This window comes from Peromyscus maniculatus, chromosome 3 (assembly GCF_049852395.1).
Source record: "Peromyscus maniculatus bairdii isolate BWxNUB_F1_BW_parent chromosome 3, HU_Pman_BW_mat_3.1, whole genome shotgun sequence".
In the NCBI taxonomy this organism is placed as follows: Eukaryota; Metazoa; Chordata; class Mammalia; order Rodentia; family Cricetidae; genus Peromyscus; species Peromyscus maniculatus.
Genome location: NC_134854.1, coordinates 88,258,000 through 88,283,425, shown reverse-complemented (window position 1 = coordinate 88,283,425; position 25,426 = coordinate 88,258,000). Strand labels below are relative to the sequence as shown.

At 48.2% G+C, this 25,426-nt stretch overlaps 1 long non-coding RNA gene across 3 annotated transcripts; it reads right to left on the bottom strand.

Annotated features, from left to right (window-relative positions):
• Window positions 1-111: 111 nt before the first annotated feature.
• On the bottom strand, window positions 112-23,139 carry LOC121828010 (uncharacterized). Of its 3 annotated transcripts, none has more exons than XR_006070396.2 (3): window positions 22,775-23,127; window positions 3,741-4,100; window positions 112-2,360 (listed from the first exon to the last, which is right to left on the bottom strand). It is a non-coding gene; the product is annotated as an uncharacterized LOC121828010 (long non-coding RNA). The 3 variants fall into 3 exon arrangements; XR_006070397.2 differs by lacking the exon at window positions 112-2,360 and having other exon boundaries at window positions 2,746-4,100; window positions 22,775-22,954; window positions 23,076-23,139; XR_006070395.2 differs by lacking the exon at window positions 112-2,360 and having other exon boundaries at window positions 2,746-4,100.
• Window positions 23,140-25,426: the final 2,287 nt, after the last annotated feature.

Genomic DNA, 25,426 nt, shown 5'->3' with positions numbered 1-25,426 from the left:
CTTCAGAAGGAATGGAGAATATTTTGTGGAGTGTGTGTGTGTGTGTGTGTGTGTGTGTGTGTGTGTGTGTGTGTGGTGTGACAGAGGGAGAGAGGGAAAGAGAGAGAAATTTAAGCTCTTTATTTAAAAAATTGGTACTTTAAAATAGAATAACTTGACCCAAAATCTCTCAAATATCCATTAAAATAAAGTTGAATAAGAAAACAAAGCAACCAGGAAAAGCTACTGTACTGTCCTCCGCTCCTTTGGGTCACTTTGGACTTCTTAACGATAACAAAAGATTGACAAAATGCTCTGCAGACCATGGATTTCTGAGGACGTTAGACACAAGAGCCTGCTTGCAGGTGTGTGGAAGGACTGTGCAGAGAGGTGAGAGGCAGAGCCCCCAGCCAGGCAAAGAAAGGGCAAGCTTTGCAGAACACCACACCGGAGGGTGAGGTACAGTAGCAGCCAGATCCTGGCAGGAGGGAGAGGAACGCCAGGTCAAATCAGAACCTCTTATTAGTACACTCAGAGGTGAAGTGGGAGGCTGAGTCAGCCGGAAGAGGGCTGAGGCTGTCTTCTTAGTCCTGACCTTTCTTCTCTTGGGAGCCACAGCACAAGACTCAGAGCCTCCGGTCAGGTACAAGGGATGTAGATAGTACAGAGGAAAGCCTGGTGCTGAGGAGAGCCCAGTGGTGGGGAGGGGAGGGGAGGGGAAGGGATGGCAGACCCACCGGAGGAGAAAGCCTTCTGGAGCCAGAAACCACACCTCTCGACACCTTTCAAAGCTCGATCACCTGTACAAGTTAAGCAACATCATTTCCACATTTTCACAGTATGAGCAATAAGTTAAATAGTACCTAATTTACTTGTCTCTAAGCAAGTGTAGAACAATCACCCCGAACTTCATCCTACCCAGCACGTATCCTGGTTGCAATTATCTTGAATCTTAGACTTTGGTAATCTATTTTTGTTGTTGCTGTTATTGCATAGACACATATTTTGTTGGCAAGGGTGTTTTGTTGTTTTGGTTTTTTCTTCGCTTTATTTTGCAAGCATTCCACCCAATGGCTTCTTCTCACCATGGCATTCTAGGTAGGAAAATCATTTCTTCCCTCCTGCTACAGTGGCAAGAGGCCGGGTGTCTGCGGACACTATAAACCAGCCAGGCCTTTGCTAATGGCGTTGCCTGCCTGCCCAGGTTGCCCAGCTTCCTTCACCTGAGCCCCGCCACCCCAGTCACCCTTGCCCATCAGGACAAAAGCCACTTTCTCTACAAGGCTCCCTGGGTCACACCTGGGCTGTCTTAATGTACGTGTTCCTACCACACTGCTGTCATCACGGTTACTCACCGATACTTCAACCAGACCTGTGTGTTGTTTTTGTTTTGAGCCAGAGGTGGAACCCAGGGCTTAAGGTGTGCTAGGTTAGCGTGTGTGTGTGTGTGTGTGTGTGTGTGTGTGTGTGTGTGTGTGTGTGTGTGTGTGTGACAGGTGTAACCCTCACTGGAATTCACTATATATAGACCAGGCTGGCCTTGAACTCACAGAGATCTGTCTCTTCCTCCCAAGTGCTGAGATTAAAGTTACCATTGCGCCTGGCAGCTATGTGCTTTTATGGAGCTCTTGCAAGCCATTGATGGCTGTGAAACTAAGGCAGGGGTACAAAACTAATATTTTTCAGCTTTGTATTAAACATTTTGGGATGTTTTGTGCTGCATTTGAATATTCAGAAATCCATGCTTGCTACTTAATTGTTTTCTATTTATGTTTGTACTTATGAATATACATATTAAAAGTGCGTGTTGTCTCATGAAGCCTTTGCTTTGTATGGGTACATGTATATTCATGTGAGTTTGTTTCTCTACAATAGTGAAGAACACAAGCAGAGGACTTCTGGGTAGGATGGCAGACTAGCTTTGGCAATAAAGCCCTGGGAAGGAAAAGAGCCAAGAAAACACACACTTGGGAAATGAGGAGATGGCTCATTCGGTAAAGTGCTTTGAGGATCTGTGTAAAAGCCAAGTGGAGCGGGGCAGCTGGTAACCCTGGTGCTGGTGGGGCAGGTCCAGGCAGAGCGCTGGAGCTCAGTGGCCCGCTGGTATCCGTGTAGCTGATACTGTAGTATTCCAGGTTCAGTGAAACGCAAATGGAGAGCAGCCGAAGAAGACATGCAGTGTTGACCTCTGGCCTCCGCATACAAGATAAATGCACTATAATCTCTTCCTGTAAGAGACGCGATCTGTAAGGGAGCCTTATCCAGATGAGCTCTCCAATGCAGGAGTCCGTGAATCAGCAAAAATCCAATCCCGCTGCTTTTTCCACTGTGTTTAGCACGGTGGGAAAGGCTGGGACGTGCTTCTTTTTCACACGTAGGCCCTGCAGGTAGAAGAGAAGCTGAAACAGAGTGCGGACAAGCTGAGGTCCATGGAAATCACCGGGCAGTGGCGCACCGGCTAACACACTGGTAGTGCTGAACACCCAGACTACTGTGGAAGTCAAATCCCGCTTCCCACACCCACACCACAGCGTTGAGCACCCAGGAGACACCTAACAATGACACTGCTTGACTCCGGGCAGGTGTGCCAACACTCCCTTTAAAGCCCTGAACAACACTAGGCAGCACATATCCCAAATCTGGTTCTGGAGGTTCCAGTCGGAATTGCAAATTGTCCCTCCCCCATCGGGCAGTGCACTACATGAAACATCACGAAGAAAGAATTCAAAGTCCCTCCCACCAAGGAAGAAATGATGACTGGCAGAATACTCTTTAATCTAACGTACTTTTATTATACTTGTCCCTTTTTAATTTTATATTATGGTGAATTTAGTCATTTTTAGTATTTAAAATCTTTCATTAGCTATTTTTAATTTCTACCCTTGCATATATAGCTCACAGTGGCTTTGCTTTTGATTGTATTTGCTCAGTTACATTTTATGATTGTTCTGTTTCCTCACGCAGTCTAAGATTGGGCACACTCTATTATTCTTTCCCCACACAACTCATACACGTTCCCTCTCATTCCTGTCTCTTTTACCTGCCATCCTCTGTACCTCCTAACCACAACCTTCCACAGCCTTAAAACTCTCTAAAATCTGTGGACCCTAGCAGTGTCCCAGCTTTTCCTTCTCCACGGTCCCCATCTATAGGTCTTTCTAAGTTGATCTGGCGCTGGTCCCTATCCTTACACCCATCACATACTTTCCTCCCACTCCTAGTCTTAGTGGCTAAAATCCCAGTAGATGCTGAGTATCTTTGTTTATCTTCCAACAGTTATAAGTTGATGGTGCCACTCTGGTTGACTAGCTAGTATGGTATTTGCATGGAGGGCCTATTCAGCAGCTGTGGCTGCTCTTCCAGTTAATAGTCTGCACTGGGAATACTACAGAGGCAGAACCAGGCACCCTGAGCCCGGGACTAAGGATCTAAGGACTCCACACCTTTCTCTTTGTCTTTAGAAAACAAACAAAAATAAAACAAACAAATAGGAATAAAAACGAAGAAGCACAAGAAACACACAGGCACACACAGAGACATACACACTCACACATCATAAAAACACAAAATCAGAAACTAGCATCAATAGTGTTAAACTCATCTACCAATCCCTTTGTGACTTAAAGGCATTGGAATCTTTGGACAGAGGTGGTGCTGGCACACTGGAGGCAAAGTGCAGAGAGAATAAGCCCTTCACAGCTCTAATTCCTCAGCCTCGGGAAATTCACACTTAGAGAAGAATGCGCAGCAGGTAAACTTACAGGCCAGACCATTAGTTTGACCTTGATATTATCTTGGAGGTCACAAATCCTTCAGATGGGGTCAAATGGCCAGTGTGGTGGTACCGTACAATTCACCTTCAGTGCATGGCGCAGCCTCTGCAGGTGGCTTGTGCAGCATGTCGCAGGGCCACCGAATGCCTCCTTGCTCCCTGCAGCCCCTCATTGCAGGAACAGAGGTAGATGCTAGTAGCATGTTCACTTCCATTCAGCCCAGAATCGCTTTCAAATGTGGGTGGGAGGATCCAGGTTATGCTCGGAGACCCCTGTTCCTAGGTGTGCGTCTGCCGAGCTTTGCAAGTTTCTGTGCTGTGGTGGCTCATCATAAGGAGAAAGGCACTCCTGTGAGACCAAGAGAAACCAGTTCAGGGACACGCATAACCTCATGGGTCTGCTGAAAGAATGACCTTGCCGGAGGGACTAGGAGCTGAGACAGTGGTGGACAGGGGACCACATCTTGCCTGACTGTTCATCTATGTATGCCTTTTCCTTCCTTCCTTCCTTCCTTCCTTCCTTCCTTCCTTCCTTCCTTCCTTCCTTCCTTCCTTCCTTCCTTCCTTTTTTTCTTTCTTCTTTTTTGGGTTTTCAAGACAGGGTTTCTCTGTGTAGTTTTGGAGCCTGTCCTGGAACTTGCTCTGTAGACCAGGCTGGCCTTGAACTCACAGAGATCCACCTGCTTTTGCCTCACGAGTGCTGGGATTAAAGGCATGCACCACCACCACTGCCCAGCACCTCTTGCTTTCTATTTAAACCTTACCTCCCATCAGAATCCCTGAAGATGGACTTGGGGACATTGCTGGATCTTTTTGTCTCTTCCCAGTGTGGCCATATTGAATAAATCTAATTGCTCTGCTTTCACTATTAAAAGCAAAAACAAATAACCCATAATCTCATGGAATTCAGATTAAGATTTGATTATAGCTGGAGATAGTCTCAGTGGTAGGGTACTTGGCTAACACACTTGAGGCCCTGGGTTTGGTCCCCAGCAACACACACACACACACACACACACACACACACACACACACACACAAAACAACAACAACAATTAAAAAAAACACACCCATTTTTTAACTGGCCCTATGGACCAAATTACCATAAATCACGAAGTGCAAATGTAAAATGTCACCTTGTATCAGTTACAAAGTGTCCAGAATTTCTCAATTATATATCCTCTGGGTTATGCTATGGCTTATACAGTGTTGAATTCTTTTTCCTTTTGTGGTTATTGATCATCCCCCCTTCCCCAAGAAATTGGATGTATTTGATTTACTCAAGTGGTAATATTTCCCATAAAGAAACAAGTCTCTATGTGAGCAGGGGAGACCTGTTTATGACCTTAGCAGGTGCAAGCAATGGTACCACTCAGCTGAAACCAGACGATGGCGCCAGAGAAGCTGGGCACAGAAGTGTGGGACAGTCACAGCATGCAATGCGCTTGCAATGGCTTGTTTCCAAATATAGAACTTTCTACATTCTTCAGGTGTCAGCCACTGGCTGTTCTGTTCCTCACAGTGCAGTGGTGTGTCAGGAGGTTTCACTAGCTGGCCACCAAGTGTCCATCCGTCACAAAAGACAAGTGGTGTCTCTTGCTGTGGTGGTGCATTCAACTGGAAAGAGATAAAGTCACACAGACACACAGACACATACATACATAAAGACAGACAGACACACATACATACAGAGAGACAGACAGACACACACATACATACAGAGAGACAGATAGACAGAGAGACAGACAGACAGACACACACACACACACACACACACACACACACACACACGATCCCTGAGGCACCTTACCACTATCACTGTCCCCTTTTGTGGGGTTCTTTGCTGTTCATATTTTTCTATTTCTGGCAAGCATGCTCATGCCAGCCAAGGCAGAATCTAAGTGTTTTCATAGGGTCCAAAAGCAGCTTCCTAACATGACCTACCAGAGCTACATTGGAAAGATGAGGGGACTTCTCATCCCCTCATCTCTGGCTCTGAGTAGAATCACCTACTTATGCCCCCTCCCCCACCACACTTGACACTGTATATCATACTAACATCTAATACAAACTTCATGTATTTTCCAGCTGTCATATGGAAAAGCTGGAAAGCATTGCACTCCCTGACTCTTGGGAACAGCCTATGGGATAGTCAGTAAGGGATCGCTATGGACCAAGGTCATATAGATAGTAAGCAGAGGAGCCAGAATTGAACCCAGACAGCTGTGTGTAGATTCCCATGCCTCTGAATCTGGCTGGATGTGAGAGTCTAAGGGAAAAAAAACAAACAAACAAAACAACACCAACAACAAAACCCAGGAAATTGTCACAGCCAAAAGACACTTGAGATAAAATGACCAAATGTAATGTAATGTGATGGCCTGAATTCCCCCAGAGGTACAGCATTTATGTAACATATGAGGGCCCTGGGTTCAAACCCCAGCATGAAAAAAAATAAAAGCAAGACCAAGATTCAACTCAACAAGTGTGATAGAGGATGTACACCCGATCACTGCCTTCCATATTTGCAAACATCATCCAGTCTGGGTTTTGGGAAAAGCACCAGGGCAGGAGGGACCTAACCTGGTTTGTGCCCTTGGATTTGACATTTAAACTTCTTCATCTGGATGTCTCATCTTCTCTGAAGACTTTACTTTTGTCACTCTTAAGTCAGCCCCGAGCCCTGTCTACCCATAAAGGCTTTGAGATTCTGTCTCCGGACACCCCATTTCAAAGAGACGTGTTGACTTGACAAAAAGCCAGGCCCATGCATGGCAGAAAGCCATTTGGCTTCTCTTTGTCCCAGTTTTTCAGAGAAGAGATGATGTCAGGTGATATGAGCATCTTTCTTGTAAACACATTTTTTTTTCCCTTAAGGGGGGTGGGGGGATGGGAAGAAAGGAAAGTGTCTGGGCTGTAGAGCTCACTAGCCGAAGGGCTGTGCATTTAGAGGAAATTCACCACAGCCAAAGTCCATAGGGGATAAGTGGCCAGTCCAGCTTGACCACTGGAGGGAAAGTCCCCTTGACGATATCACAGTCATATGCTTCCAGCTTGCCAAAGCAAAACATACATGATGCAAACACAATGAGCTGGGAGTAATCCAGCCCTTCCTGAAGATAGCAACCTGCAGAAAACATGCTTCAGAGTTCCAGGACCAGGGATCAGTATGTACTGCTTGCTCAGCCAGGACCCAGCCAGTGAAGCCACATCAAGGTGACTTGCCCAGTTTGTGGTCCCACAGATGGCACATTCTCCAGCTCAAGGTGGCTTTTCCTTCCCTCTCTCCCAACCTCACCCTACTGTTATCATGGGTAACAACTGTGCCTGAACACTGTAGATTTCAATTCTTTAAGTTCACGGTGGCTTTTCTGCCCTACTCTGCAGAGAGCCATCCCAATCTTGGGAAGTTTACCTGGTTAGCTGTGGCCACGTTGCTGGCAAGTGGCAAGGTCTAGGTCTCTACCCCATGACCTGACTTCAAGGCCATTTGTGGTTTTCCACATCAAGGCTCTCTCATCTTGAGATTCCCCCACCCTCTCTCCTGGCCACCTGTGGTTTCCTGCCCCAGCCTGATGAGGCTGCATGGGCAGCAGCTGCCTGTCTTCCTGGGAACCTTCAGCAAGCCCTGCTTTTCTCTGCTGAGTCACTGCTGCTTCGTGCCGTGTCCTTAGCTGGAACAGTCACAGGAAAGTGTCTGGAAACTCCCCTGGGTCATATCAGCAAAGAATTGGGTGAGGATAATCCCTTTGCTTTCTCAGACTTCACCTTGCCCCAAGAGGAGGAGGAGGAAGGCAGGAGTGTGAAACTCTTGGAGTTAGGAAAAGCTCTCCATGCTAACACAGGCTTCTGGCAGGCCCTGCAAACACATTAGTGACAGCTGGCCTTCCAGGGCCTGAAGACAGTGGTTCTGGGTCCAGTGCTCCCTTCCTCGGAGGCTCCTCAGCTCCTGCTCCACAGCACGCAGCCCAAACCAGCAGCCATTACTGACTGATATATTACATGCCTAGTTAGGATATGCGTGAGGCAGGAGCCAGAGGTCAGAAGCGTTAGATGACAGTGTGAACTCAACAAGGTTATTTGACCTCTCTGAGCCTTCGTTTTCTATTTGCCATTTTACCAGAACTGATAGGTTTGGTGGGAGATTAAATACAGCCATGTCCAGTGTCGTGTCTGGTCCACCTTTGTCCTGAAATAATCCTTTGTCCCAGGCCATTCCACCTCCCTTCATTCCACCGTGAGCAATTCATAAGCCCTTCCTCAAGCTGTCTGCCTCCTGCTGCCCTCAGGGCCAGGCCTTCCTCCCCACGGCACTGAAATAATCCCAGCTACGAGCATTATTAAGTGTAAAGCAACCACATCACCTTCATGAATGCCGTCTGGCCACACTTATGGAGCACTGCGTTTGTCTTAGGAGCTATGCATGTCTCTGGGAGAGGTGGAAAGGCAGATATAATCTTTGCCTGAAGGGAGCTCACAGGACACAGGTCATCGGCAAATGAGTACAGAAACGTGAAGAAAACACAGATACATATGTATAATGGGTCCACCAAGAGCAGGGAGACAGCAGGCGTGTAGTGCAAACCCTGGAGAAGGTTCAGACTGCTGTGGGGAGGAAGGCCTGCCCCTGAGGGCAGCAGGAGGCAGACAGCTTGAGGAAGGGCTTATGAATTGCTCACGGTGGAACGAAGGGAGGTGGAATGGCCTGGGACAAAGGAGCTCAGGGACTGAGGAGCCAAGCTGATCTGGAGAGGACTTTCACCTTTTAACCTACGGCAGGCAGGACTGTCTCTCATGAGAGAAAGAGAAGGGGTGGGGGGAGAAGAAGGTGGGGGCAGGCTCCAGGAATGACTGCACAGAGTGGGATTGTGGCTGTCTCTTGCACAGCAGGTTCACTTGTGGGGAAGCTAGCACGGCTAGACCCTCAAAGAGGAGCACCCCGGGGAAGGGCGCACCGTGTGCCCGGTGTCGTGAAAAATGGTCAAACCATGTCTGCCCAGTTAGCACTCCCCCGGGTCAAGCTGAGTGCTGTTAGATGGCTCCAGGCAGAGGGCTTCCTTGAAATCAGAAAACGCAAGCAGATCTGGAGGAGCTGCTGAACCCAGCAAGCAAGGACACAGGAGTTTACTCAAGGTCCTGCTGCAGCCAGCAGCCACACTGCAATTCGCACCCAGGCTTGTTTGCTCCTAGCATTGGCTTTCTTAACCACCACACTATTGCCTCAGCTAGTGAGCGATGTTCCTTCAAAACAGAATAACTGCGGATCTCTGATTCATTTCCAAACACAAGAGTCAGTGCCCCCTGTCTGTCTTAAACTCACTAATTCTCCCGTCCACACAATGAGTCTGACATTCCATCTCCAGCTCTGGATGCCCGTGTTTAGAATGCTTCAAATAGCGTCTCAGGAAAACACACTGTAAACAGACAGGACAGCGGAGGGGGTGGAGAAGAAGGCAAGGGGAAGGAGATGTGGCAGCTGCCAACACCTGTTCTCCCAGGACTGCAGCCCAGTGCAATCTCAGGCGCTCTGCCCCTGTCACCCAGCTCCAGTCAGCTCGGGGGCAGAGGATGCCAGGTCCAAATACTTGGTAGGCTCGCTCTGTGGCTGGGGCAGCAGCTGTGAAATAGGAGTCTGGGAGCAACACTGAGCTGATCAGGGCGTAAAAGCCACCGGGAACTTCGATTCTTTTTCCAAAGCACAGTCTACACCAGCAACAGGCTGGTGTGAGGCTGGCAGCCCGCAAGGATGAGCCGGATGCCTGCTCGGAGACAGGCAGGGGTTACGACACAAGGGCAAAGTATTATTTACTTCCTGGGAACAGGTGCTGCCTGCCGGGGACTCAGTGCTCTCTGCCCACATGAACCAGCCCTTCTCAGAGGCAGCTCCTTCCAGCGCCTCGGGAAGCTCTCGCCCTGGGCGCAGCTTTCTTGTTGGCCCTTGGCAGCACAAAGCTTGCGGACACCCCGGAGATGCCATGGGAGGGGGCGGGCACACCACCAGCGTGGGTTGTGTGCCTCTGGAATCAGCTCACTTTATAAGCGATCGGCATCCAGTCAGGTGATACACATCATTTGGCCTCCGATGAATCCGTACCCTCCCTGTCTTATATCCACACGGATCAAACAGAATAGCGAGAGAGGAGCCATGGAGGAGTGAGCAAAGAGTGCTGCTGCTGGCAAGGGTCTGTGCACACTGCCATTCACCTCCAGAAAGCTGCTCTCAACTCCAGACTTCCATCAGCTGTACGGCGGCAGCGAGAGTGAAGATGAGCAAGCAAGCAGACTCTGGCTCCCGTTAGCTGCCCTTTCCTCCCCTGCTCATGTGTTAATGTCCTTAAAGCTCTGCTTGGTAAACGGGCGAGAAGAATGTTTAGATTTTTCTGACTCGCAAAACAATATAGAAAGCATCTCAAACATTTCTTTGCATGGTACGATGATGGACAGAGACCGGGAAGCGAGGAAGAAAGAATGCTTGTCGGGCTTCTTGGCTCATCAAGAGCTGACAGGCTGTTTCCTCATCCCTTTACTCCTGATCTCCATATCCTCAGAGCACAGAGGTGCCAGCTGTGAACTCTCCTTGGTCCATGGACGCACAGAGGGAAAGAGGAAACAAATAGGCAATTAGCCCACATGGCTCAGAGTCACAAGGCCATGGGAAGCCATGCTGTACAGGAGAGGAGCTTGGGAGAAAACAGCCATCTGGCTTCCTGGTTCACCTTTGTCTTCGCTCCTGGGCTGCAGTAAACTGTATCACCAGCACCTTGCCTCCAGGACTACCCTGATGCTAATGTACCTTACTGGTTGCTGCCAGAAGGGTCTAACTTGTGAACTGGCATAATCCTCCAGTTCTCCAAAATCCTGCAGTAGTTCCGCCATCCCGGCTGGGATAAAGGTGAGCACGGCTCATCATCATCCAGACCCGTCCCCACCACTTCTCAAGCTCATCTTTCCCCACCTGTTTGACCACAACAGAACAGTCAAACTCTTGCCTGATGTGAGTTATCCTCTGTCTTGCAACCTGCCCTTCATTTTATAGGACTGAAGGACTCCCCAGTCTAGTGGGCCAGAGAAAAGACAAAGGAGAGAAAGGATTCAGTATCACTGAGCTGTGGGGTCTCCGGTGTACCTACTGATTTGGTCTCACAACAGTTCATCAAACAGAGTATTTGACTTCCATTTTACAGAATAAGACATGGCTCAGAGACAGTATGTGACTGTCCCGGGGTCACTCAGTGGGTAGGTAGTGGTGCTGAGATTCCAACCTAGGCTGTCTCGCTGCACAGTTTGTGGAGAGAGTCGACGGAGTTGAAGGGTGGTTCCTAACTACCTACATCTTATACAGGATAAGAAGAAAGCCCACTGCGGTCTTTGTCCTCCCAAATGTCCCATGTTGGAATCCTGTTTCTAGAAGGTTCCTGTCTTCTTCCTCAGCCTTGGGTGATCTCCTTGTTGTCTGACATCCTATCCCTCACTACACTGCCCAGTGGCACAGGTTCCTGCCTCTGGTTTCCTGTGTACACATCTTATTACCTCAACCAAAAGCTGGAAACAGTCCCTAGCCAGTGTCTGGGACAATGCCAGGTACATGGCAAACAGCCACCCAGTAAGTCCTTTATTCCAGACTTACTGATTGACAGATGCAGACCCAATCCCTCCTCCCAGTCCCTTGTCATCTCGGGCCCGTCATGTAAAATAATCTTTGTCTCTAACATCAACAGTAAGGCTTCCTATTGACCAGAGTAACTTGTTGAATCCTCCTCACAGCAGCCCTGGGAGGTAACTACCTTCGTGATTGCTTTTTATGGAAACAGGAAACCAAAGCACAAAGGTTAAATGACTTTCCCAGAGCCACAAAGCCAGAAAGTTACCTGGATTCAAAGCCAAGCAGCCTGGTTCTGAAGTCCATACTCGAATCATTACATTGCATGCCTGTCCCACCCTCCCTTCCTCCCTCCCCCCTTCTCTCCCTCCCTTTTTCTTCTCTCTTCCCCCTCTCCCTCTCTTCTTCCTTCCTTCCTTCCTTCCTTCCTTCCTTCCTTCCTTCCTTCCTTCCTTCCTTCCTCCCTCCCTCCCTCCCTCCCTCCCTCCCTCCCTCCCCCACTTCCTTCCTTCCTTCCTTCCTTCCTGTCTGTCTGTCTTTTGAGACAGGCCCTCACTATGTAGTCCTGGCTGGCCTAGAACTTGGTATGTAGACCAGGCTTGCCTCCATCTCACAGAGATCCACCTGCCTCTCCTGAATGCTGGGATTAAAGACATGCACCACCACTTTGTAGGTTTCTGTTTAAAGCATAAACATTAACCTCATTCGTTTCACAGCATGGTAGGGTGGTGGGAGGTAATCTGACTGTCCAGAATAGGGATTCCAGAGTCCAGAGGTCTGGGCTGACAACAATACGGGCAGACTTGTCCTGTGTGTCCCAAAGTGGCCCTAAAGTGGGAATTGTGCTTTGCTTTCTCAAGGATGCTCACGATAGCATAGATTCTTTGAGGGTCAGGAGCTGGAATTAAGCACTGTAGACTTGTGAGGACCTCAGTCTTCTTATCTGTAAAGTGGGCTTTGGGGCCCAACAGCTCAGGCCTCTTTCGTGGGACCCCCTTCCTCTGCTAGCCTTCCACAATACATTCCTCAGCCTGGATTTCCACCGATGGATGCCGCACCCTCACCCTCCAGCTGCTCGGTCTTCCCACCCACTCAGCCTCCTTGGTTTCTGGCCACGCCCTACTCTGACTGGCCTCTGCTTCCCCTAACCAGGAGCAACTACTCTCCTGACCCCGCCTCATGGAGTTCAAGTTTCTGGCAGGCAAGGGCATGTTTTACAGGCATTTTTTTCTCCCGAAAGCTCACACCTCAGCAGTTCCTGCTCAGGGGAGAGACTCCCCGGCAGCATAGAAAGTAGAAGGAACTTGGCTACCAAATCTGAATTCCCAGCCTCCCTCCGGGGCTTTTGCTGCGAAGCCAAGGCATTAACACATCATTAGTGGCTTTTTTTCTGGTCACTAAAGATTACTAAAAATAAATATAAAGGACTAAATTATTCGTTTCCATCACCCATCACCATGATTATTCTGGAACGATTCCTTCCTATCTCCATGCCAGGTAACACACATGAAAAAAACAATATTCCCAATGATTTGAAACCCCTTTTCACTTAGCACTTTATTGTCCTTGATAAAGATGTCTTCTGTTGGGGCTGGAGAGACAGCTCGGTGGGTGAGACCACTCTTCCAGAGGACCCGGGTTCGACTCCCAGTACCCACATGGCTGCTCACAACTGTCTCTGACTCCAAGATACTGACACCCTCACACAGACACACATGCAGGCCAAATACCAATGCAAATAAAAATTAAATCAATTAGAGAGTATTTTCTATTGAAGAAGTTTTTAAAATTTGATTGAGGAATAAGTTCTACACTCCCATTTGTAGTCAATGTTGATCATTTTTGCCAGTTGTCTTTGCCATAATTGAGATCTAGAATATTCCCACCATTTTCAAAAGCTGCTGCTGAATGCCCTGTGAGGTCAGTCCTTTCTAGCTACGGCTGAGGAAAACCCAGGTTTTCCTATATGGCCTAGTGGTGGGGTGAAGCCAGGACCTGGCCTATGCTGAGCAGGAACTGTGCCTCAAGCTGTACTCCCAACACTTAGACACCCCGACTTTTAATACCTGTTCTATTCTGTGCGAAGGCATCCCTCGACTTTTTGTTCACCTCTGAATCGTTGAACACAGATGTCATCCTGTTTTTGCCTGTGTTAAATGACAACCCCATGAGCAATCTTTCCTTACATCTGTGATTATTTCCTTGGGGATAACTGCTCAGACTAGGAATTGTTAGACCAAGGGGTAGGCCCAGTTTTAAGGTTGATGATAAATATTTGTGTAAGTTACTTTTGATCCCCCCAAGTCTATTTCCTGGTTTGTTAAATAGGGATTAAAAATTCCAACCCCAAGGAGTGGTGAGGATTACATGAGACAAAACATAAAATACTTTGACTAACTAGTAAACTGTCCACATACTCAGGAGGTGACCAGGAGAGAGAGCCCTTCAGTCACATGGAGCAGACCTACTCCAGCTTCTGCCGCTGTGAGGCTGTTGACCTTGAATGAGCTGTTACTTTGACAAGCTTCAATCTTGCTTTGTCAAACAAGAGTAACAGGTCACTTTTCTTGGGACTGTTAGGGTGAAGTTTAACACTTCTGGAAGAAGCTGAAATGATCCCTGGGCCATAACTGCTCAATAACTTTCAGTTATTAGATCTGGTCTGAGCTCTTAGTTACAAATAGACACCAAGAGTATGTAACTAAGGCCCCAGCCTTGCCTCTGGAGCTGTCTGGTCAGGATTAGGTATGGCTTTGCTGACACTTGAGGCCCATTGCTGAGCCTGGCACTCCACGCTCATACGGGTCTGCTGTGGCCACCACAGGTAACCCAGTGTCTTTGTACCACTTACTTCCTGAGAGACGTGGCTCATCCAGCAAGGCTCCAGGGACTTGACTTGGCCAGGGCAATGAGGAAAGGAAGGGAAGACAGACACAAAGAGAAGCTGGGACTGGGTGGACTGGGCATCCTGGAAGATGTGCCATGTTTATTATATACAGTTGAACAGGGAGTCAGGGTTTATGGTACACAGATAAACAAGGAGGCAGATTTAGCTTTTTGTAGTAGTAGGAGTCTCTGTAAGGGAGTAGTTTTCAGGCCTTCAACATCTGGGCGAAGAAAACTATGGAGGGAATATCCTGCACATACTATCAACAGTCTCACATGGCCTTAGGGGTTTTTAACATGGCTGTGTCCATGCCAACAACACTCGTTCACTCAGGACTTCACTCACTTCCTGCACAGAGGCATGCAGTCAGCTGAGTACAGCACACAGGCCACAAACTTCCTTGACAAGGCGTGGGTCAAAATATGTCTGCTGTCCCTCAGCTTCTACAGATGGAGGAGCCCCCAGGCCTGCAAAATGAGGGGATTTCCTACAACAGGAAATGGACTCAAACACTGGACAGGAACCACTGCAGTTTTATTTTTTATGTTGTAACAACTGAAAACACGCTTAGTATTTATTCAGTAACCCATAATAAATGCCATTTAAAAAAAAACTTCTTGATATCCTCGCTGATAAAGGATGTGAGAAGTTTGCAGTTAGGCAGAGTCTGCCATACCGTGCTCACTTCCTATACATCTAGCTCTGTAGAACCTTCTCACACTGAGGAGTGTGTGTGTGTGTGTGTGTGTGTGTGTGTGTGTGTGTGTGAGTGAGAAGGGGCAGACAGAATCTGTGATTATTGAAATCAAACCCTTTTGACCCAATCCAAACATTTATTTCCTGTTGCTTTGATCTGATGGTTGTTTTCATTAGAATGGAGGAAGTTGACAGAGTAGGATGTAGAGGTCTACTGCACTGACCATGGCCCAGAGGAACCTAAGGACTGCTCGGATTCCAGAACAGAGTCCATAGACCACAGTCAACAAATGGGCCCTGCTATTTTTTTTTTCCTTTTTATCTCTGCTATGATTTATTGATCACCTAATGGACATTTTTGTTCTTAATTCTCCTATTCTTTTTTTATTTTGAAGTGGGGGGAATTCTTGAGACAAGGTTTCTCTGTGTAGCCCCGGCTGTCTTGGAACTCGCTTTGTAGACCTGCCTTCCTCTGCCTCCCAAGTGCTGGGATTAAAAGTGTGTGCCTTGCTGGGGGGCGGCAGCGGCGGCGGGGCACACCTTTAATCCCAGCACTCGGGCGGCAGAGGCAGAGGCAGGCGGATCTCTGTGAGTTTGAGGCCAGCCTGGTCTCCAAAGTGAGTTCCAGGAAAGGCGCAAAGCTACACAGAGAAACCCTGTCTTGGAAAACAAAACAACAACAACAACAACAAAAATAAAAGTGTGTGCTACCACTGCCTGACTTCCTTGCTTAATTCTTGCAGTCCCCCTGTGATAGGGAAACTGAGGCTCGGAGGACATGGGGTGTGGTGGTTTGAATGAGATCCCCACACCACCCATGAAGCTCAGATGTTTGAACGCTTGGTCACCAGTCAGTGAAACTGTTTGGGAAGGATTAGGGGATGTGACCTTGTCAGAGGTGGTGTGTTGCTGGGGGTGGGCTTTGAGGTTCCAAATCCCACCAATCCAGGCCCAGTGTCTTTCTCTCTCCCTGCCTCCTGCCAGCAGATCAGGATGTAAAGGTCTCAATCACTGCCCCAGTGCCATGCCTGTCTGCTTCCTGCCATGATGATGATGGACTAACCGTCTAAAATGGCACACAAGCTCCCAATTAAATGCTTTGTTTTATAAGAGTTGCCTTGGTCATGGTGTGTCATCACAGCAATAAAACTGTGACAATAGAACAGAGTGACTAAGGCGCACGTTTTCAAGGTCACATGATTCCAAGCAAAAGAGTTTCATATCTGAAGTGGGGTCTGGCTGCCCTTGAATTGAGAGCATTTGGCTGTAAATGTGCAAACACCATGGACTTGGCTGCAAGGAGCTGGGGAGAGGATCACTGTGTAAACAGCCACACGAATGGGATCAACACCAGGGAAGGAGATGTCTCAGAGGTGAGTTCCCCAACAGGCAGCTGAGGCATCCTAAACAGATCCCCAAGACCTCAAGCCCAGGGAGATCACTAGTCAGTCATACAACAGATTGTTTAAATCCCCCCCCCCCCGACTCCATTTACCTAAAGGCTTTATTGTAAAAGGTTAAGTGAATATTGACCTAACCAAAATAAAGTTTGGAGAGTTTTAATTGCGTCTATTCCCTAAACTTCAAAACAATATCACCAGTCTTACCCATTCCTACAAGGAAGCACTCATGTCCTTTTTGTCTAAATGAATGGTGTCACATGAAAGGCATCGTTTGCACCCTGAAGCGCTGAGGCTAGGACCAACACATGAGGTCTGGGAGAGTTACAATTCAATCTACATTTTCCTTCTGAAAAATATTTTAAAATCATACCAAAGAATGGTGATCAATGGAGGTCTTCGGGAACTGTAAGCTGTGTAGCTCACTGAAGCAGATGAGCTGTGCCCGTCTCAAGGATTAGAGATTCAGCTGTTTATCACCCTGTTCTGGGGCCACCGCATCTGGAAACCAAGTTGGCCTGCGAAAGTAGCAGGTGCTCTTTACACAACAAATCACACTGCATTCCCTGGGGCTTTGAAAATACCTTTCTGATGATGCAGAATCTGAGCTCCTGGGATGACAGTGCTGTTTCCCGAGACTGTGGCTCTCCAGGTACTTTTTCAACTTAGGATAAATCCAACAAACTCACCTATGTGTCATCCCTGAGTGTGTTGTGTAAGATGTGGTTCTGGACGGGGTCTAGCTGTGGTAGAGTTCTGTTTGTCTTGTGCGTGGACAGATCCTCCTCGGTGTCCCCTCCCTCCCCAGGCTCCTGCCGCTCTAATCTGTGGAATTCTGTTGTTTGTCTGTGTGTCTGTCTTGCTCCCTGTGTCCCCTCAACAGCTGACACGGGGACAGCTGATCTTTCTGGAATAGTCAGCAAATCCCAAACTGTTTGTATCAGAAACCTCCAGAGACAGGGAATGGCTGTGTGAAACTGGGTCAACAGAGAGGGACGGGGCAGAGAGCAAGCTTGGGGACAGATAAGGAGTCTGAGGAGGGAGAGAATGCTGAAGGGAACGGACACAGCCGCCTCCCCCAAAAGGTCTGTGGAGCCATCCATCAAACTATCCATTCGTTTACATACCTATTATGTGGGAGACATTAGGCCCTAGGAATGATACAGGAACAAAACAAAGTTCCCATTTTCATGCATGTAACTTTTCAGTGTGACAACGTAAAGGGACACATGCATGTCCCTGCTTTGGGATGAGGCCTGCAATGGGCCAAGGTCTGGAGCAAAGGCCTCTGAGGAAGCAGTAGTTTAGTGAAGACCTAAACGAAGTTGAGAGAAAACCATGTAGGCCAACCAGGGAAATGTAGGCCAGCCAAAGGACAAAGCTGTGTCAGGCCTTGAGACAAGACCGGCTCTAACTAACATTAAGGAAGGAAGCCAGTAAGATGGAACGTGTAGGTTGAGCAACAACAACAGCAGCAGCACCAGCAATAATAATAATATTCACAATTCAAAATATGAAAAAATTTTAGTGTAGGCCTGACGCCTCAAAACCTTTGGATTTAGACTACTTCAGATTTAATGGTTTGTGGATAAGGAGTGTTCAACATTTATAATCTTTGCAGGTATTTTCTAGTCTGAAATCCTCTCAAATCCCCAACACTTCTGGTCCCAAGCATATTGGCTAACGGATCGTTAACTTGCATTAGCTCATGTATTCCTCACAAATACTAAAAGGGAGTGACTCTTATCACCCTGTTTATAGTGAAGAGGCAGAAACACGGGCAGATGGAACTTGCCCAGGCACACCGCTCATGCGTGCTACAGCTGGGTCCACACTCTAGACACACTCATAACCACAATCTGTCCTTGGCTTGGAGCCTCAGCTTTGTTTTGGGCGGCAATGAATCTTCTACCCTCTTGTCTGCACTGGCATTTCATGGGGAAGCTGGTTATCATGTAGGCTAGAGTCTGCATTAGCATCCACATATACAGGTGCTGTGGGTTTGAGAGAAAAGGCAAGACAAGGAAGGGTCAGTAAGAAGAAAAGAGAGAAGCTCATTAGATCCACCAAAGAGATGTATGATGTGTTTAAGGACACTGAGGAAGAAGCCTCACATATCAAGATCTTCCTGGAGGAAGAAGCTCTGAAGCCAGGTCATTCAAGCAAAGGAGAGGGTGCCAGTCAGCCTTGGCTCACCTCCTCTCTCCCAGTGAACCTTGCATGTGGTAAATACCACCGCTCTCCTGGTAGGTTCTACTTTTTACTGTCAGCTGATGGCTGGCTGATCACTTTCTTCCTGCCTCCTTCATTCAGACCCCCTGCTGGTTTCCTCAGGAGCTGAAGCAGCCAGGAAGTGAGAAGAGCCCCCTGGAGACCTGCAGATGTCGTCTTGGGCTTTGCTCACAGGCAGGAAGGGGTTTTGGATGCAACAGAATCTTTTGCAAAATGGCCCTGTTCCTGAATGCCAGCATGGGGCAACTGTGGCTAAGTGATCCGGTTGGAGAAGGCCACGCCTATTCCTCCAGCTGGGTCTGGAAGGAGAAAGGAGGCAGGAAGGAGCTGTGGAGCCTTGGAAGCACAAGAAAGGCCAAAGCAACAGCTGGGTGTGAAGAACCCCCCACAGCCTGGCAAGGCTGTGGAGCCGCCTCTGCCAACAGTGCTTCCTACAGCCCTGGCCTCTATTTTCTTCCTCAGCAGGGAGAAAAAGGTGTGGAAGTGGGTGGCTCTCAGGAGAGTGGCAGTTTCGAAGTCAAGAGTTGTTTCTGCTGTCTGCCCGGAGGTAGAGCTGGGTCCCACAGGAATGAATTTGTGGTTCCGGTAAGGGGAGCGATGTTGACATGGAATTCTTGGATTGGCCTCATGTCCTTAAAGGCTGCTGCCAAGCCTAAGTGGGAAGGGAAGTTCAGCAGAGAACTATGTGCTGAGTCTCCCCGCCCCCAACACCCACACAGACTTGGCCTCTGGTCCCCATCAGCACATGCCTTAGGCCCCCTAACCAAAGATCAATCACGAGGGAATTTGGCTGGCAGGGTCCTGAGTTCATGGGGCATAAAGTTTGAATGAGGGGGTGTCTCTCCATAAGGCCAGTCTGAGCTCAGGGCCTTGTGGCTTCTCAAACTTCCTTACCAAAGAGGAGAGAGAAAGAAGACCAAGGAGAACCAATTCAGCTCCAAAAAGGCATCCCCAAAGCCAAAGATCCCATATTTGAGTTGATACTTAGTGTGAGGCAGGAGGAAGCCTGGGGTGTCCTCTTCCCAGCTCGATTCCATGGTAGGAAATCAAGCAAGGTTCCCACATATCTGTCACAGAAAGCTGAAAGTCATCTGCACTCTTCCTACCAGCCACCAGCTCTGGATAACTTGACCTTAGACAGCTTGCTTAGCTTTTCTGTCTTGGTTCCTTTGTCTGTCAAACAAACTAAAAAATGTCCACATAACCAGGTTCTTCAAAGGACTAAATATGAACATGAACTTAGAGAGCTGACTGAGGCTTGGCTTAGCTTGATAAACTGCAGTGTTCCCTATTTCCACCAGGATCTGTCAGGAGATATGCGTTCTTTCTTGGGGCTTTTTTGACTACAAAGACCTAAACTATGAAGACCTAACTAACTACCGCTAAGACGCTCAGCAGAAGTTGGGGTAGAGAAGTGGCATGCTAGGTTTACTGCAAGGGTTCAGCTGAGCTCAGAGCGGAGCAGGAGGTGGAGCCGAGCTTCCGCTGAGCTCGAAGTCCAGAGCCCAAATTTGGTTCTCTGTCCTTTGCACCATCCCAATCAACACAGTTACTAATGATGGTCAGGACATTACATTTGCATCCTGAAGCTGGAAAACCGAGTTGTCTCCTTTTTTCTGAGACAGGATCTTACTGTGTCGTCCAGACTGTCCTCAAATTCATAATCTTCCTGCCTCAGCCTCCCCAGTGGTGGGATGATGGGCACCACCATGCCTGGCTCCTGAATTTTAATTTCTATTACCGTTGTTGTTGACAGGGTCTCTTGGAGCCCATGCAGGCATAAACTAACTAACCTGTTAAGTACCTGAGGCTGGCTTTGGACTCCTGTCTCTATCTTTCAAGTGCTGGGATTACAGATTTCTGCCACTATGTGCAGTTCAGGGTGTGTGTGTGTGTGTGTGTGTGTGTGTGTGTGTGTGTGTGTGTGTGTGTTTTGGATTGCACGAATGTGTACAGAGCACCCATGTGTATCACACTTGTACACACATGCACATGTGGAGGTCAGAGGTCAAGGTAGGGTCATCTTCAGTGACTCTCCACCTTGTTTTTTGAGACTAGGTCTCTCCCTGAACCTGGGAGCTTGCTGACTGGCTAGACCCGTTGGTCAGTGCCACCAGGTATCTACTCTTTTCATCCCCAGTGCTGGGACTGCAAGCACTTGCCATGGCTCTTATGTGGGTGCTGGGGATCAAACTCAGGTCCTTATATGTCTGTGGCAAGGACTTTACCTACATAGCCATTTCCCCAGCCCTCATATAATTTTTAAAATTTAAATTTGAACAAATTAATGAATTCAGTCAGTTGAAATGATTATTAACATGAAAATTAAATAGACACATGTGGCTGCATTTTTAAAAATTAAACTGAATTTTTAAAAATGTATGTGTATTTTGCCTGCATGGATGCATGCGCACCATGTACAAACCTGGTGTCCGCTGAAGTTGGAAGAGGGCATCAGATCTCTTGGAACTGGAGCAATGGCTGTGTCTACTATGTAGGCTGTGTAGACTGTGTCTACTGTGTAGGCTGTGTCTACTAACTGTGTAGGCTGTGTGTACTGTGTAGGCTGCATCTACTAACTGTGTAGACGGTGTCTACTAACTGTGTAGGCGGTGTCTACTAACTGTGTAGGCGGTGTCTACTAACCGTGTAGGCTGCTTCTACTATGTAGGCTGCGTCTACTAACTAGTAAGGCTGTGTCTACTAACTGTGTAGGCTGTGTGTGTAGGCTGTGTCTACTAACTGCATCTACTAACTGTGTAGGCTGCGTCTACTAACTAGGTAGGCTGTATCTACTGTGTGGTCTGTGTCTAATAACTATGTAGGCTGTGTCTACTGTGTAGGCGGCATCTACTGTGTAGTGCTCCCAAGCCCTGAGTCAGCCCAGAGCTGCTGTTCTGTGGAGCCCAGTTGTGGGTCTTTCCTTCCCCCCCTCTGCCAGTGCCAACCTCCTGCACAGTCCATGGCACATCACATGCACAGCCTCGCTCACAGTAGGCCTGCTGCTGAACACTGGTGCTGGGTGTTGAGTCTAAATCCTCGAGTGTGACTTGATTTACTTCACTCAGCTCTTCATGTCAGGCTGAAAATGAAAGGCTGTGCTTTGATGAAGCTCTTCAATGGGGGCGGCGGGGGGGGGGGGGGGGGGGTAATTGTCAGACCACGGGCTGATGGGGCTTCATGCTCTCCAAACAGAACTTGGTGGGAACCCCCTAGGAGGCCGGCTGAGGCCCATGTCACTAGGTCCCTTTGCCTCAGCATGGCAGTGACCCAGGGGTTGTCCTCCACACTTTGACTGGCCCAGAGCTGCAGGGTTAGCTAGGGATTAGGCAAACAACTGTGCTCCCCACCTCTGGCTTCTATCGTGATTCCGGCCTTGTTTGGGAGGAAAGCTCCAAAATGCTGTGCTAGATAAACAGCGCGAGAGGCAGCAGGTGGGTCTCCAAGGGTGCCCCGCTCATTCCCACTTGACTGGGGCGCTCCTGTCACAGCTAGCTGATGAAAAGCCACTGGAAACACGGGGTTAAAAAGGAATGTTTTGTTTTCCTCCAATTCCTGGAGGCACCCAGATGCAGCTCCATACTGGCAGAGAACAATGGCAGACCTGGGGACTGTGTCATCGTGGGCTGCTGCCTTTGCCCTGTTGATTGAGCTTGACAAGGCTTCCCGCTCCAGCAACTGACCAGTGCTAGCAAACAGCTGGCATGCCCAGTCTTTGTTTTCGGGCCTTTTAATTGGGTTGCCCGATTCTTGGAATAAATGGAATCGATGAGTTGTTTAACGTATTAATCGAGCATCGGAGTTATTAAAGGGACAGCTACCTGCTGTCGTGACTGTGCATGAGTTTGTGGAAGGCTCACACAGGGTGCTAATCTGAGGCAGGAGGGATAATTTGGACTTCTCATGGCTAGTGTGAGCATGTAGTACCTGCGAAGAGAACGCCAGGCCCAAAGCAGGAGGAGACTGCAGGCTCCCTCCCGGTTTCCAGGACAGCCCACTCCCTGAGCCCGAATCTATTCGTCATACCTCAGCCTGAGGGAATGGTCAGGCTAATGACTAAAACTTCCTATTGTACACAGAATCAGATCCAAATTCTGATCTGAAAGAGCCCCTGTTTTAGCCCACCCAGACCCTGTCTCCACGTTCCTGCTCGCCTCACCCACAGCCAATGTGCCCTCTGACTGCTCTTCTACACCAGGCCCCCTTACCTCAAGGCGCTCCCTACTGGAATGTTCTCCCCGATTTTTTACATGGTCAGCTCTTGTTATTCAGGACTCATCTTCACATTTCCTTGTCATCCAGTCTCAGTTATGTCCTCCTCTCCTCTTGATGGTATGCAACTGGCTTTATTTCCTTCATGGTTCCCAAGGCTCACTACCTGACATTCTCTGGGTGGAGGAGGGATGGTTTACTTATTTGTTAGAACAGCCTCCTTAAAAAAAAAAAAAAGAAAGAAAGAAAGAAAGAAAGAAAGAAAGAAAGAAAGAAAGAAAGAAAAAGAAAAAAAACCTGAGACGTTATCAGTTTGCCTTGTATGTTTTCAACTCTCCACAATCTTCTGAATGCACAGTTGGGTCCTTAGTTATTGTTTGACCAATGAGTGGTTGACGTAAGGAGGGAATGGGGTGGTGTTTAGAGTAGCAGTTGGCAAAGGTTGCATTGTGTGTTTTACTGTTTGACGTCGATTTTTTACTTTGGAATAGACTAAGCAATGAGCCCTCCGTCTTCTCTACCGCAGGCTGTAGACCTTGGGGTCCCTGAGGTCCTTTAATGGAAAATGATTACTCTATTGATTGCCGGTTGCATATGATTATTTAGAAGTGCACCGATTCGCTGTTTAAAATGTATACTTTGAAGTCCTTACTCTCTGGTGAGAGCAAAGCCCTGTTTAGTCCCAGGCTCCCTCTCGGGTGTCTAGCTGCTCCTTGAACTTCAGCATGAGGACATTTGGCAGGCTCCTCCCACATAGCGAGTCAGCCACAGAGTTCAGCACCTTCTGTGCTTTCCCCCAATTATTCCTTCTCTCTGCCCCCTGCCCCCCTGTTCCACCTAGCCATGCTTAGAGAGAAAAAGCAAGCCGCCCGGGGTGTGAGCCTCACTGCCCATTTCCCCTTTTCCATCCATGTGGAGTCCGCTGATGCTCCATGCCAGCGGGATCTGTCCAAAACACCTCCACTCCATCCATCTCCCCCTTCTACCATCTCCCCGCTCCCTTTGGCCGGTTATCAAGATTGCTAACAGACTTCATACTAGATGCTACGCCCCCCTTCTCTGGTCTTCAATCTGTTCTCCATTCCACAAACCCCACAAATGGGTCACATCATGTTTTATACCTGAATTGGAGTTAAAGCTCCTTAGTATGGCTTCAGACCTTAACATTGCTTACTTCACAGGCAGAACTATCTATGATATCTATGACTGTGGCCGAGGAGGGGAACATAGAGGCAACCCTGGCAGCGTTCACAGAGCGCTGGCTGGCTGGCCCTTCCTTATTTGTGCCTCTCGGGCACGCTGAGCAGGGAGACACTTGTGTCCCCCCCTCCCCTTTTCAAACATATGATGTTTTATCAACAAGGCAGCCTTGCAGACCTGGAAATCATGTGAATGGGGCGGGTAGCCTCTCATGCCGTGTGACCCAGCTCTTTCTCAGGTTTTCATATAACGTGCCTATGCCTTTGTGTTTACTGACAAACACAGCAGGGATTCCAGCACTTTGTGCCCTTGTGTAGATGCTACTTTCATGTGTGTGGTTAAGAGTCAAAAAGTTTTACATACTTCCGCGCAAAAAATGACTTTGTCTCTGCCCTTCCCTCCTTCTCCAAACCCACACAACGCAAATTTATGATTTCTCAGGGGGGTGGGGTGGTAGTGGTGGTGGTGGTGGTGGTGGTGGTGGTGGTGGTGGTGTGTGTGTGTGTGTGTGTGTGTGTGTGTGTGTTGGGGTTTTAAGAAATTAAGAAATTTTTTATTCATTTTTACATACTAATCGCGGATCCTCCTCTTCCCTCCTCCCACCCCTCCAGCCTTCCCCCATCCACCCACCCCTACTCCCTTCTACAAGAAGGTAAGGCCTCCCATGGAGAGTCAGCAGAGCCTGGTACATTCAGTAGAGACAGGTCCAAGCCTCTCCCCCTGCCTCAAGGCTGTGCAAGGTGTCCCACCATAGGTCGTGGGCTCCAAAATGCCAGCTTATGTACCAGGGATGGATCCTGACCCTACTGCCAGGGGGTCCTTTAAGCAGATCAAGGTACACAACTGTCTTGCTTATGCAGAGGGCCTAGTGGAGTCCTGTAGAGGACACAGGTATTGGTCTAAATTTCATTAGTTCCCATTAGTTTGGGTTGGTTGTTTCTGTAGGTTTCCCCATCATGATCTTGATGCCCCTTGCTCGTAAAATCCCTCTTTGAGTGGGCTCCTGGAAATGCAAATCAAAATGACCCTGAGATACCATCTTATACATGTCAGAATGGCTAAAATCAAAAACACCAAACACAGAAGACAGCTTATGTTAGAGAGGATGTAGAGCAAGGGGAACACTCCTCCACTGTTGGTGGGAGTGCAAACTCATACAGCCACTTTGGAAATCAGTATGGAGGTTTCTCAGAAAATTGGGAATCAATCTTCCTCAAGACCCAACTATATATATATAAACACACAGAGGCATATACCCAAAGAACGCTCAATCATATCACATGGACACATGCTCAACTATGTTTGTTGGGTTTTGAACCCATAGCTCTATATACCCTAGACAAGCACTTTAACCACTGAGCTACAGCTACCTCCTCCACCCACTACCCTTTTTTGCTGTGGGATGTCTTTCTGTACACTGTGAATATGCGTTGCTCTGACTGGTTGAT